The sequence below is a fragment of the Branchiostoma floridae genome, chromosome 6 (genome assembly GCF_000003815.2).
Source record: "Branchiostoma floridae strain S238N-H82 chromosome 6, Bfl_VNyyK, whole genome shotgun sequence".
Taxonomy (NCBI): Eukaryota; Metazoa; Chordata; class Leptocardii; order Amphioxiformes; family Branchiostomatidae; genus Branchiostoma; species Branchiostoma floridae.
In genome coordinates this window covers 24748945-24755110 of record NC_049984.1, presented here as the reverse complement: position 1 = coordinate 24755110, position 6166 = coordinate 24748945, and the positions used below count along the sequence as shown (strand labels likewise).

At 39.8% G+C, this 6166-nt stretch overlaps 1 protein-coding gene across 1 annotated transcript in view; it reads left to right on the top strand.

Moving 5' to 3' along the window:
• LOC118418394 (prokineticin receptor 2-like) overlaps positions 1 to 6166 on the top strand; it is a 57345-nt gene that overhangs the window by 46112 nt on the left and 5067 nt on the right. The gene's annotated exons all lie outside the window — the stretch shown is intronic.

The window sequence follows — 6166 nt, the reverse complement described above, 5'->3', positions numbered from 1 at the left end:
ACTTGCACACAAATGTGAAACACATCGAAGGAGAGGTGCAAAAATCTTAAACATCAAAATAGAAAATCAAATGCGATACGATAGTTGGTACATGCATAGAGTCTGATACATGCACGAATTCAGATTCATTCAAAGATATCACCAATATCTAGTTAGATTCGCGTTTTGGAAGTTATTTGCTTGCATCAGATCCATTACTTTGAAATATTGCGAGTAAAAACCACGGAAAACAGTCTATTTTCTCATCACCGCGAATTAGAATGTATTTACAATTCTACTGAAACTTTGACAAAATGAAGAAGGCACTTCGCGAAAGCCTTCATTCTCCACTGGTCCATATAGTGTTACGGTTCATTAACTTTAGTTTTTACTTGGTAGATATGATGACACGGAAGATACATTGTAGCTCTACCATGTTAGGTATGATGAATTATACGCGCACTACTATATTTTGTTTAGTGAGAAGGCATCCGCCAGTTTTCATCAGCTATGAATAAGGTTGTTACGTGCTGTAGGGGGGGGGGGGGTGTTGTTCAGACTACAGTTCATCTACACCGCAGTATTACTGATAAGATCGAAAGGCAATTTTCTGTGCCTGTGGGCTTCGAAGTGGGGAAAACAATTTTGTACTTTCGATTGGAGAAGCTATATATGGATTGCCTATAGACAAAGCCGAAGACAAAAGCACTTACTTTGACCTTCAGACACCCGAACATTTTTTGAGGACTAAAATAACCAAGCGGAGTCCAAACCGTTAACGAGCCTTTTTGTCTTTTTCATACATCATTTTTTGTACACTTCTTCGGAAGCATTTTTGCTACTTAAGGTGCAATCTCATTGCACTTGCGGCAAGCTTGCGTCACTGCGGGGTTCGTTCGCTGTGTCACTGTTTTTTTTTTCTATAGGACATTCCGTAATACGTAAAAGTATGAATTAGAAGACGACACAATACGCAAAAAGTAACAAAACTCGTTCTTTATCTCTGAAAGTCGTTGAGTATCTTTCAAACCCCACAGTGACGCAAGTGCGACGCAAGTGAGACACAAGTTAGTATGGAAGTGATTATTCTTCCGAGAATGTAACTATTGAGAAAAACCAAAAAGAATTATGTTTCGAAAACTGCAAATTTTGTGGGCCCCACCAGGACTCAACACAGTCTTTTCCCTCTGTACTTTTCGGTATTGTAACAAAACACTATTGTGACCTTCATCGTAAAAATATAGGAGAGATTACCTTAGATATATGTTTAAACTGGCAAACCCACGGCAGGAATTTCCTGGGGATTAAAATAGTTCAAATGGCACTTCGAAAATATACGTCTGGGGTCCAAACGGATCCCTTTGGGGGTGTTTGCGGGTTAAAAGTGATCAGGTTGAGAGGAATTACGTGTTCGTTGCTTTGCAATCTACCCCCGAAGCATAACCTGACTATTACATGTATTACCCAAGAGACCCATTGTAAGCGCGCCTTGTACCATTTATTCTGAAGAGGTTCATTGCTTCGCCTTTATTTGAATTACCGGAGCATGTCTCTCGTCGCTCGGAGGTATTTATGAGGCTGTTACGACATATGCTTCATCTCATATATGCTTCATCTCATATGCTTTAAAAATAGAACAAGATAAGAAAGAAGAATATTAGATAAGGCCATGTTTATTTGATTATATGGATGGCATACTAAGGGAATCAAAAAACTGATGCGAGCGTGCATATAAAAAAGTTTACCAAAAAAAGTTGCCTTAAAATAGTATACTGATCAGCAGATTCTACATTTTTGTTCTTTCACCACCTTCTTCTACCTTGGAGTGTTCTATACATTTTCCGAAATGTATTTTTCACGGCATATATTTGCTTATTTTGAAGTTTCTTTAAGAGTATGGTTGAAATTTTTGTGTGGAAATGGCCGAAAATTGATTATTTTTCAGAACGCGGATCTCCACTATATTTTATCTGACCCTTACCTCCTTCATGGCCTGAACAGCGGCCTGTAGGCCGATTTGAGCTTCTCATTAAAGGTTCAAACGAAAAAATGTCAACCATATAATCAAATCAACATGTCCTAAGGGCGTACAGGGGATTGTACGATAATTTATTTCACCTTCAACCGGAAAAGAGGCTTACTATTCGAACTTTCCTGTACCTGGGACCTAGCCCTACCATCACTACGAGACAGCATTAGCTCCTGTACTTAAAACAACGTGAGCTCATGGCGCCATTAGCATACAACCTTGTTTTGACTTTGTCTTCTCTCGCACCATCTTACAATTGCATTTGCCTCATGAAAATATCAATTCAGACTTTGTTTTTTAAAAGCTGACAACACCAGATTTTCGTTCAGTCACTAACGAAAGATAGTGGATGCTGTCTAAAAAAGCCTGACCGTTTCCAAATTTAGTCCAGTTGTTTGTGTAACTGTTTCTTTGAGTATCATCGGGTGTAATTTGCAACATGGGCTAAGGTCTTTATGTCGGTAAAGGCAGTTTCGCCGCACCTGCTTCTAAGCCCGGTTCACATTTGTGTGTATATTCAAGTCCGTATGAGTTGCGTATTGATACTCTTTAAAGTATGAAGACAGATTAAGTAAATTTTCTTTTCAATTTGAGAAACCGTCTTCGCAATGGTGATTCAAAAGTGAAAGATAATTTCTTCTCCACAAACTATTACCTTAAGGCCAAAGAATTTGCCAACGAGGAATTCATACGAACTTGAATGTCTTACGCAATCACAAAAGCGTGTGGACTGCTGGCAGTGCATTCTGATGAAGAAATCGCCCAGCACGCCTGTCTACCTAGATAAGTGGCCTACTGAGAATTCTAATCACATCATACTCTCAATACTATCATTTCCTCATCACATAACAATCCTAGCTAACTAACCCGTCAAGAAAACGCAAAAGAATTACACCCTTAACGGAATCCTGGATTAACAGTAAGGTATCATTATGCTTATTATATAATCTTATGATCCTAGTGATCTATCATTAGCGCTCGCAGCCAGGGAATAATAACTTGATTAGCTGAATTGTGAGATGCAATTGTTAACCATGATTAGTCAGAAAGCGTGTATTTGAAAGCCAAAGCAAGCGAGAACTAAGTGCATCTGACTTTGAACACTTGTTAGAATTGTGAGTAACTTTGTATTGCAGATCGACTCTAACGCAAGTTTACCTTTATTTGCGTGGTACCATATTAAAAGCTGTGTTACGTTAATAGAACTTTTCATCAATAAGTGACTAGTTTTGACAGGTAAATACACATACCTCCTGATTGATGACAAATTCTTTTAACTGTTTACATACGTGACTAATGAATCTCTTCAATGATAAAAGCAGTGTGTATTTAGGGGAATCAAGTTGACGATGGCTTCAAGCTACAATATTTGGATAAAAATTCCGTTTAAAACCACCGCCCATTGACTTGATATTCCTGAATACTTTTAATGTCTTTAAAAACAACGGACATGGGTTACGCCGTTGAGTTGAAGTGATACGTTCACAGCTGGGTTTGGTAACCTCTAGTATTTAGTTTGAGAAGAACACGGAAATAACAGCGAACTTCCAAGAAATATCCTGGAGCGTCAGCAAGGAAAAAAGTCTTTAAAACAACGGATATAGGTTATCCCGTGGATAAAGCTAAAGGTTAACGAGCGTTACATAAATAAATGGCTTGGTAACCCCTTGTACTAGTCTAAGAAGGACGCCTTAGCGAGCTTCCAAGAAATATCCTGGAGGGTAAACAAGGAAAAAGGTCATCTCTTGCATGTTATCGCTCTTACAGCCACCTTTTCTTTTACACCCCCAGTCCACTACCTAGGCGATCTCGCAATGACCTTGCTACGACCTCGCTGAGAACTCGCTGCGGCCAAGCAATTTGTCAGGACGCTCAGCAAATTCCATCTATAGTAAAAAAGCAAATCTATTTACGCCTTGTATGTTTTGTTACATATTCAATGACATTCTTTTAAATTTTCAATAATATTCCAATAATGAAGTGAAGCTAGGTAACACAAATCCAATTTGCGAGGCCGCAGAGCGAGTTCTGTTTATGAGGTCGCTCAGGCCATAACATTTACCACAGATGAATGATTGTGCTTGCATAAACTTGTGACAGTAGCGTGGTAGCCATGGCTGTAGATGTAGAAAATAGTTGGATAGTTGTAAAAGTGGAGCCACTAAGGGAGTCACAAGTGTAGCTGCCAACATGATAAGTGATGGCAGTCTACCACACTAGCGTCACGTTTGCTACATTAATATTCTTCTTGGATACAGGAATGAATGCCTTGTTGTTCAAATCTTGTTACAGCGTCTATGGCGTCCATTTGACAAATTTAGCCATCTTGGTTTTCACCCATCTTGTTTTTTTCGCCCCATCTCATTATTTTTGTAGTATGCTGTGGATGTCATCCATAAGATTTACTTACTGTGGCCTGTGGCAAATGGAAGACACAGCACGAATACCAAGTAATCTATAACGTCTTGATAATTTTGACCCGTGCGAAAGACTGCAGGATGTGCTATGGGGCGCTCTGTGAAAGACTGATTACCAAAACGGGAAGTTTAGGAAATTAGGCGCTTCCTCATTGGCTGTACCCGAGTTGACCAATCAGGTAATCGATGGTAATAAATATCGCGCGCCTATTGGCTGTCACTTCCCCTACTTTCATATCCTTCGGGCTGAATGCTGTCAATGTTAAATGGGTGTGTTTAATTGTCAAACAAAGATACACTATATCACTGGTTGTGGGTGTTTGTGTTTAGCAAACATCCGAAAAAGACTTCTGGCTTATAATATATAGATATGCCTCATTGCAAACTTTCTAAGCGACTGTCAAACTTCTACCAAACTGGTACCAATGCTAGAGATCGCCATCTTCAACAAAGAGAAGGCAGATGGTTTGAGCGTGAACTAAAAGAGGTAGTTCTCATTTGGTCAAGCTTCCCATCCTAGAGGTAACAGAGCACATTTTTTTTTTGCCATGGAAATATGCATTTTTAAGAACACCAAAGTGAGAAGATTTGACGCCTTACACAATTTATTGCAGGGTGCACACGCAATCAACGAGCGTTGCATATGTTAAAATTCAGGGCACAATTTACAAAATATGTGAAAATGAGCTAAAGCTAGTTTGCATGCTCGTTCTCTTTTGAAAGTGACTCATAAATGGCCCCCAGCGGAGGTCACCCTACTGCAACCGGCGCACAGCAATAAGTGGAACCTGACCAAACAAAAAAAAAAAACGTAATCCAAGTCATGTAGTCTCACAACTGACGCATTTCTTTACCATTTATCACAGGTTTCGCCTCGCTGACGTTAACGGAAGAATTCCTAAGTCTCTTCCGTGTACTGTGACGCACTACTTTATGCTCGAACTATTATTGACCCCGGGGTTGCGGATGGATAAATACTGTTATTTTTCTGTTGAGGATAAATACTGTGTTCTGATGCGGAGAAATTCTGACGCACTACGTTGTACTCGAACTACGGGGGTTGCGGATAAATACCGTATTTTTCTGTTGCGGATAAATACTGTGTTCTGCTTCCTTGCATGGCCAACGTCGTCGCTCCCTAATCCCCGCGATCTCTACAACATCCTCGAATACATGACCTTTGACTTCCAGGTCACACAACGTCCTATTCTGAGCTGTTGAAAAAACGGCGGTTGCCGTTTGAAAGTGTTTTCACCAAGAAACTTTTATAGTCTCGTGTATGTACTACCCCAATTTCATTAACATAGATCGCAAAGGAAACGAATCGGGGACAGGGGAAGTGCAACTTACCATATGAGGTTTGTTCAGACATGGCTGCCATGTGTTATAGTCTGGTGGCCTTGATAGAAAAAGGAGCCACGTGATTCTCAATCGTTTTGATGTCATTGACCTAATTAACATAAAAAGTGGCGTGATTCATCTTCTTTCCTCTCTTTCTCATTTAAGACAATCGGGTCGGGGAGGTCGGGAGAAATCGAAGAGTGTTCGGAAATTTAAATATGGCTGACCCAAAAAGCGACAGTGAAGCGTTCTGACTTCAGAGCGTCCTTTCGCGATTGCGGCACCGAATTTTTGCTCCTTGAATAGAGTTGCTTCATAGTTATACATAGAAAAATGCCCCAAAATTGATTGTCATATATAATTGAAGTTCTAAAACCCTTACTAGGGCTAATATTGCTCA